We start from the raw sequence: 8,465 nt of genomic DNA, 5'->3' as shown, positions 1-8,465 counted from the left end.
TAGGGACCCTCAGTCTAAGGCAGGGTGAATCTAAACCTGGTTCATATAGAGGGACTAGAGTTTTCTCCGGTGGAACTGGTAATATAGTAATGGTTGCCCATATGGTCTGATTTTCAGAGTTGCGGGGCACCCACTACTTCCATTAAAGTCAATGCGGGGGGGGAGGGGGGGCAGGGAGACTTGCGGATGTACAACACCTGAGAAAATCAGAAGAACTAGAGGTTAAGATTCCTAATCTGCATTTCAGAGTAGCAGCCATGTTAGTCTGTATTCGCAAAAAGAAAAGGAGTACTTGTGGCACCTTAGAGACTAACAAATTTATTAGAGCATAAGCTTTCGTGAGCTACAGCTCACTTCATCGGATGCATTTGGTGGAAAAAACAGAGGAGAGATTTATATACACACATAGAGAACATGAAAAACATGATAAACACGTTAAACATGATAAACCCATTGTTTCATGTTCTCTGTGTGTGTATATAAATCTCTCCTCTGTTTTTTCCACCAAATGCATCCGATGAAGTGAGCTGTAGCTCACGAAAGCTTATGCTCTAATAAATTTGTTAGTGTCTAAGGTGCCACAAGTACTCCTTTTCTTTTTGCTAATCTGCATTGGTTGCTTGGCTCAGAACCTTGGGTCGTGTCACAGCAGAAGTGACACTCACCTTGTGCTCTGATCTACCATCACGAGTTCAAGTCAGGCTCACGGTGTCCATAAAAAACAGTTACTCACCTTTCGTAACCGTTCCTCGATATGTGTTGCTCATGTCCATTTCATTGTAGGTGTAGGTGCTTGCCACATGCACCAGTGCCGGAAGTTTTTACCCTCAGTGGTATCTGTAGGGGACTGGCTCTGGCACCCTCTTGAGTAGCGAGCATATGCGCCGGTATAAGGGCGCCACCAGTCCCCCCCCCCCTCAGTTCCTTCTTGCTGGAACTCCGACAGAGGGAAAGGAGGGTGGGTCATGGAATGGACATGAGCAACACATCTCGAAGAACAACAGTTACGAAAGGTGATTAACCATTTTTTCTTTGAGTACTTGCTCAATGTCCATTTGATTGTAAGTGACTCCCATGCAGTACCTTCGGAGGCAGGTAAAAGTTCACGGACGTGTCAATTGCAACACAGTTCTGCCAAATCCAGCATCATCCCTGGCTTGCCATCACCTAGATGGCGTAATGCATCGCGAAAGTGTGTACCGATGACCATGTCATGGTTCTACAGATGTCCTGGATGGGGACATGGGCCAGCCAAAGATAACTGATTCCTAGTAGAGTGAGCCTTCACTATCTGTGAAGGCACAGTCTGCATCAACTCATAACAAGTACGGATGCAGGTGGTGATCCAATTCGAAATCGTCTGAGAGGACGCCAGAAGGCCCTTCATCCTGGCAGCTAATGTGATAAAGAGCTAGGTCAATCTGCGGAAGGGCTTGGTGCGCTCCAGGTAGAAAGCTAGGGTGTGCCTGACATCTAGAGTGTGCAGACACTTCTCCTCATTGGTTGTATAAGGCTTTGGACACAACACCAGGAGGAAGATATCCTGGTTGACATGGAAGTGCGACACCACCTTTGGCAGGAAGGCCAGCAGATGCACCTTGTCCTTTTAGAACACTGTATACGGGGGCTCCAAAGTGAGGGCTTTAATCTCGGACACTCGTCTCGCTGAGGTAATGGCTACAAGGAATGTGACCTTCCACGACAGGTGCAAGAGCGCAAGAAGTCAGAGGCTCAAAAGGAGAACTGGTGAGCCTGGAGAGGACCAGGTTGAGATCCCACTGGGGAACCGGATCTCATAAGAAAGTAAGAATGGTCCTACTGGGTCAGACCAAAGATCCATCTAGTCCAATATCCTGTCTTCCGATAGTGGCCAGTGCCAAGTGCCCCAGAGGGAATGAATAGAACAGGTAATCATAAAGTGATCCATCCCCTGTTGCTGATTCCCAGCTTCTGGCAAACAGAGGCTAGGGACACCATTCCTGTCCATCCTGGCTAATAGCCATTGATGGACCTATCCTCCATGAATTTATCTACTTAGATGTCTTTCAGAATTCCAAGATCCATGCACTTTGTTACCACTCTTGGTGCCATCGCTAGGCCAAACAGGAGCACAGGGAACTGGTAGTGTATCTGACTGATAACAAACCGTAGGAATCTCCTGTGACCGGGAAATATAAAAGTACGCATCCTTCAGGTCGAAGGCGGCATACCAGTCTCCAGGAAGGGAATGATGGAGGCCAGGGAGACCAGGCGTAACCTCAACTTTTTGAGATATTTGTTGAGGTTTTGCAGGTCTAGGATGGGGCATAGGCCGCCTTTGGAATGAGAAAATACTGGGAGTAAAAACCTCTCTCTCTTTGCTCCGCAGGAACTTCCTCTACTGCCCCCAGTCGTAGGAGGCCTTGTACCTCCTGGGCGAACAGGTGCTTGTGAGAAGGATCTCTAAAGAGGGACATGAAGGGGGGTAGGAAGGAGGGACAGAAATTGGAGAGTGCACTCCACTGCCACTGTATTGAGGACCCAGTGGTCCGTAGTTATGGCAGTCCCAGCTGGGAGGTAAGTTAACAAATGGTTGGAATATAAAGGATGAGATAGATCCTGGTTGCAGGCTGGGAGGTTGTCCCTTCAAATGATTGCTTGTTCTTAGGAGGGGTGTGGCTTGAGCCCGAAAGAGACCCCACTGCCAATGGTTGACCCTGGCGACGCCTATATCCCCTGCTCTTTCTGTTCTGGCTGAGCTTGTGAACCTCTGTGTGTGCTGAGGTTTAAATTTCTTCCTAGCACAAGCTCAGGGGTGCAGGCCCAGCGAGAAAAGAGTGGTCCTAGAGTCTTTCAGGCCATATCTGGCTGTGGTCCGATTGTTCAGCAAACAGGGCCAAGCTGTCAAATGGGAGATCCTGGATAGATTGTTGGACTTCCGCTGACAGGCCAGATGACTGCAGCCACAACGCCCGCCTCATTGACAACGCCGACACCGTGGTTCTGGCTGTGGAATCCGCCGCGTCTGAGGTGGCCTGGAGGGCTCTTGCAATTTCTCTATCCTCATCTAATATGGCATTGAACTCCTGCTTAAAGTCCTGCAGGAGCGAATCAGTAAACTTGGCCGTGGATTGCCATACATTAAAATGATATCTGCGGAGCAGGGCCTGGTGGTTTGCAATGCAAAACTGTAGGCTGGCTGTAAAATAAATTTTCCTGCTGTACATGAGTCACTTCGCGTCTTTATTCTTGGGGGTCAAGCTGAGCTGATTCTGCCTGTTGCGCTTGTTGGCCACTGCGACTGCTAGAGACCCGGGGGTGGGGTGCGTATACAAATACTCAAACCCTTTTGTAGGGACACAATACTTGCACTCTGCCCTCTTGGACATAGGTGGCAAGGATGACAGGGTCTGCCACAGGGCTTTTACATCTTGACCACCCCATCATGGACGGGAAGGGCCACCCTTGCCAGGGCCACTGTGGCCAGCATGTCAAATAGGGAGTCCGCTGGTTTGGACATCTCCTCTGCCTTCAATCCCAGGTTTGCTGCGACCCATTTAAGAAGCTCCTGCTAGGCTTTGACATCATCTTGAGGCACCATCTGCGAGGGGCCTGCTACTTTCTCATCAGGTGATGAGGAGGAGGAGACCAGCCCAGGGTGAGGGGCGGGTTCCATGTTCCTTGCCTGGGGAGCCACATGTCCTGGAGGGAGTGGTTCCTGGGCCCCTTGGCCCAACCCAACATCCAAGCTCTGGGGAATAGGGGGGTGAAACACTGATTTTGAAGGTCTTTCTGATGCCCCTGAGATTGACTGGTGGGTCTGAGGACTCCCAGCTTAGGAACATGCTCATGGCTTATACCTCTACCAGGTACCTTTGATCCTGTGGCCACATACTTGTAGACTGGCCCTGGGGAAAACCTGCTGACTGCAAGTGGTGGTAGGTCTCTGGGGGCCACAACTCCTCACTCTCAGAGCCTGAGGAAGTATAATCTTCCTCAGGTGACCAAGTTGGCATCACAATAGGGTAGACTTCCCTGCTGTATCTGGCAAACTTGCACCTGCCATTTGGGGAGCGGTACCAGGAACCTGCCGAGTCATGTTGCGTATCCAGCGACCAGCAGTATTGTGCATAGGCCCGGTAATAATGTGGAGAGTGACACCACTTGCTCCGAGGACGGTGTGCAGGCTCTGGTGACCAGGACCGGGAGCACAGGGACCGTCCATGATGCTCTGATGACCAACAACCAGTGTTGGGGCTCTGGCGACCGGTGTTGGGACAGTGGTAACTGGCAAGGTTTGGAGGAGCGGTGCCAGGACTCCTGAGAGTGCCAAGAAGGCTCTGGTGAGCAGTGCTTGGGAACTGGTGAGCAGTGCCTGCCAGGTGACTGTTGCCGGGGTTCCGGGAACTGACGGCATGCCTCTGCAGCCCAGTACTGTGGGTCCGGTGACTCATGTCGGGATCCCGGGGATTGGTGCCTGGAGTCTGGCATTCTGTGCTGGGAATTAGTCAACTGGTCGCAGGTCTGTGATCCAGAGTGCAGCTCTGGAGGTTGCTAGCATGGCCCTGGAGACCGAGATGGGGCTAGGGTACGGTGCCGCGGGGGTCAATTATGTAGGAATGCCATTAAAGGCTTTCACCTTGAAACGGATGGGAGGGAGGGGTCCTTGGGCCTCTCTTCCCGAGGAGTAGGCAGCACAAGGAGGGAGAAGATGTCTTTTGCCGCTTGAAAGGCTTCCGGGGTGGATGGCACCATGAGGTACCGCGTGCCTCTACCACTCCCCAGTGTAGGAGGCAGATCGTGGGGCGGGCTAGGTTCAACCAGTGAGGCCGCTGCCTGACTGGGTTCCAGAGATGGCGAGAGAGTCCAAGCCAATCTAAGCTCCACTTCTCCTTTATCCTTGCCCTTATGGATGCCCAGGAAGCACTCCCTTCCCATGTGTTTCTTATGCTTTTTGGCTGGTACCAGCGACGGAGATTGGCACCGAAATTCAGTGCCAGGGGGCACTTCTCGTCAATGCCGAAGTACTAGGTACTGAGTCCAAATGTGCCGGCTCCAAGGCTGGTGAAAGTGCTCACTCCATGAAGTGCATGTGCAGACTACTATCTCTTTCTTTCTTGGTCCGGGGCTTGAATCCCTTGCAAATGCAACACTTTTCGCAAATGTGGGATTCACCCAGACACTTAAACAGCTTATCTGTGGATTGCTGATTCGCATGGGCTTCTTACAGCGATTGCAAGGCTTGAAGCCCAGGGAGGAGGGCATGCCCCATCTCTGGGCTAAGTCCCTCAGGGCACTAGCTATCACTAAAGTATACTAATCTATTAAGAAAACTTGTCTTATGAAAGGAGACTTAAGGAGTTTGGCTTGTTTAGCCTAACTAAAAGAAGGTTGAGGGGAGATATGATTGCTCTCTAAAAATATATCAGAGGGATAAATACACGAGAGGGAGAGGAATTATTTAAGCTCAGCACCAATGTGGACACAAGAACAAATGGGTATAAACTGGCCACCAGGAAGTTTAGACTTGAAATGAGACGAAGGTTTAACCATCAGAGGAGTGAAATTTTGGAATAGCCTTCCAAGGGAAGCAGTGGGGGCAAAAGATCTATCTGGCTTTAAGATTCTACTCGATAAGTTTATGGAGGAGATGGTATGATGGGATAATGGGATTTTGGTAAGTAATTGATCTTTAAATATTCAGGGTAAATAGGCCAAATCCCCTGAGATGGGATATTAGATGGATGGGATCTGATTTACTATTGAAAATTCTTTCCTGGGTATCTGGCTGGTGAATCTTGCCCATGTGCTCAGGGTTTAGCTGATCACCATATTTGAGGTCGGGAAGGAATTTTCCTCCAGGGCAGATTGGAAGAGGCCCTGGAGGTTTTTCACCTTCCTCTGTAGCATGGGGCACGGGTCACTTGAGAGAGGATTCTCTGCTCCTTGAAGTCTTTAAACCACGATTTGAGGACTTCAATAGCTCAGACATAGGTGAGGTTTTTCGTAGGAGTGGGTGGGTGAGATTCTGTGGCCTGCGTTGTGCAGGAGGTCGGACTAGATGATCAGAATGGTCCCTTCTGACCTTAGTATCTATGAATCTATAAGAAGTGCTAACTATCAACTAACTACAACTATTTACAAAGAAAAAAGTTCAAAGAACCACTGAAAGGAAACCACTTGCTACAGTAAGGGGAGCATTCCGCACCAACGCTGGCAGTAAGAAGGAACTGAGGGAAGGGGCCAGTGGCACCCTTATACCAGCGCCTATGTGCTCCACTCCAGAGGGTGCCAGAGCTCGTCCCCTATGGATACCATTGAGGGTAAAAACTTCCGACACTAGTGCAGTGGCGAGCACACACACCTACATGGAATGGACATGAGCAAGCACTCGAAGAACTAGTATTTTCTTACAGCTGCAGTACCACCGCAAGTGGATTTTTATCTGAGCAGATTGGTTGCCAGCTTCTATAGTGCCTATGTTTCTCACTTCCACAGAACCTCAGACTCACCTTCTCTTGAGTTACCTGCTTCTCTCACTCTTCTTCTCTTTGCTGAGCCCCAAAGTCTACTACCCCCCCAGCAAGGCTATCAGAGTTACCTCTGAGGACAGAGGAAGAAGAATGGTCTGGGAGTCCAATGGCTACTGTTACCTTAAACTGGCCCTGCCTGCACTCTTTCTCTGCCCTACAACTGTGCCAGTGGATCTGGACCGACTGGAAGAAGATTTGGATCTGGCGAATATAAGCTGGGGGCCAACTTCCAAAGGACCTGGAAAATGGAAAAGATGGCTTAGCTTGGGGCTGTCCCTCCCTCCCTCTGCACAGAAGCCTCCCCACTACTTGACCCTCACATCCCTTATACTAACAACAACCAGAAGGCAGCAATAGCCCAATGGGTATGTCTGGGACAGCAGGGACCCAAACAGCTTTTCCATGTGTCTCTGTTTATGGTAGTGTGACTGCAGCCCCAACCAGCCCCAAAGGATTACAACATACAACAGTCCACACAAGAGATCCACTTCCTAGACACTACAGTCCAAATAAACGATGGTCACATAAACACCACCCTATACTGAAAACCTACTGACCACTATACTTACCTACATGCCTCCAGCTTTCATCCAGATGACATCACATGATCCATTGTCTACAACCAAGCTCTAAGATACAACCACATTTGCTCCAATCCCTCAGACAGAGACAAACACCTACCGGATCTCTATCAAGTGTTCTTAAAACTACAATACCCACCTGGTGAAGTGAAAAAACAGACTGATAAGAGCCAGAAGGGTACCCAGAAGTCACCTACTACAGGACAGGCCCAACAAAGAAAGTAACAAAACGCCATTAGCCGTCACCTACAGCCCCCAACTAAAACCTCTCCAGCGCATCCTCAAGGATCTACAACCGATCATGAAGGACGATTCCTCACTCTCACAGACCTTGGGAGACAGGCCAGTCCTCGCTTACAGACAGCCCCCAAACCTGAAGCAAATACTCACCAGAAATCACTCACCACACAACAAAAACACTAACCCAGGAACCAAACCCTGCAACAAACCTCAGTGCCAACTCTGTCTGCGTATCTATTCAAGGGACACCATCATAGGACCTAACCATATCAGCCACACTATCAGAGGCTCCTTCACCTGCACATCTACCAATGTGATATATGCCATCATGTGCCAGCAATGCCCCTCTACCATGTACACTGGCCAAACCGGACAGTCTCTACACAAAAGAATAAATGGACACAAATCAGATGTCAAGAATTATAACATTCAAAAACCAGTCGGAGAACACTTCAATGTCTTTGGTTACTCGATTACAGACGTAAAAGTGGCAATTCTTCCACAAAAAAAGCTTCAAAAACAGACTCCAACGAGAGACTGCTGAACTAGAATTAATTTGCAACTGGACACCATCAAATTAGGCCTGAATAAAGACTGGGAGTGGATGGGTCACTACAAAAACTAATTTCCCCCTGCTGATGCTCACACCTTCTTGTTAACTGTTTGAAATGGGCTACCTTGATTACATTGGCCTCGTTAGCACTACAAAAGTGATTTCCACCTTTTCTTGTCAACTGTTGAGAATAGCCCACTTCCACCTTAATTTAATTGGCTTGTTAGCACTGACCCCCCACTTGGTAAAGGCAACTCCCATCTTTTCATATGCTGTGTATTTATACTACTCTGTATTTTCCACTCCATGCATCTGATAAAGTGGGTTTTAGCCCACAAAAGCATATGCCCAAGTAAATTTGTTAGTCTCTAAGGTGCCACAAGGATTCCTCTTTGTTTTTGTGATACAGACACACATGGCTACCACTCTGAAACATACCCACAGATATACACTGGCAGGACAGACATGTGAAAGAGGCTTAGAGCCTCTGTTTTAAATCTTGGTCCCAATGATGTCAATGGGAGTTTTTACATTGACTTCCATTGAGCCAGTATTTCACCCTCCGTATGTTGGTGTCTG

General features: G+C 49.0%; 1 protein-coding gene across 20 annotated transcripts in view; it reads right to left on the bottom strand.

Moving 5' to 3' along the window:
• Positions 1-8,465, bottom strand: part of TTLL5 (tubulin tyrosine ligase like 5) — a 224,711-nt gene that overhangs the window by 16,148 nt on the left and 200,098 nt on the right. The window lies entirely within an intron of this gene.

The sequence above is a fragment of the Dermochelys coriacea genome, chromosome 6 (assembly GCF_009764565.3).
Source record: "Dermochelys coriacea isolate rDerCor1 chromosome 6, rDerCor1.pri.v4, whole genome shotgun sequence".
NCBI classification, from domain to species: domain Eukaryota; kingdom Metazoa; phylum Chordata; order Testudines; family Dermochelyidae; genus Dermochelys; species Dermochelys coriacea.
This window is presented reverse-complemented; position numbering and strand designations above follow the sequence as displayed.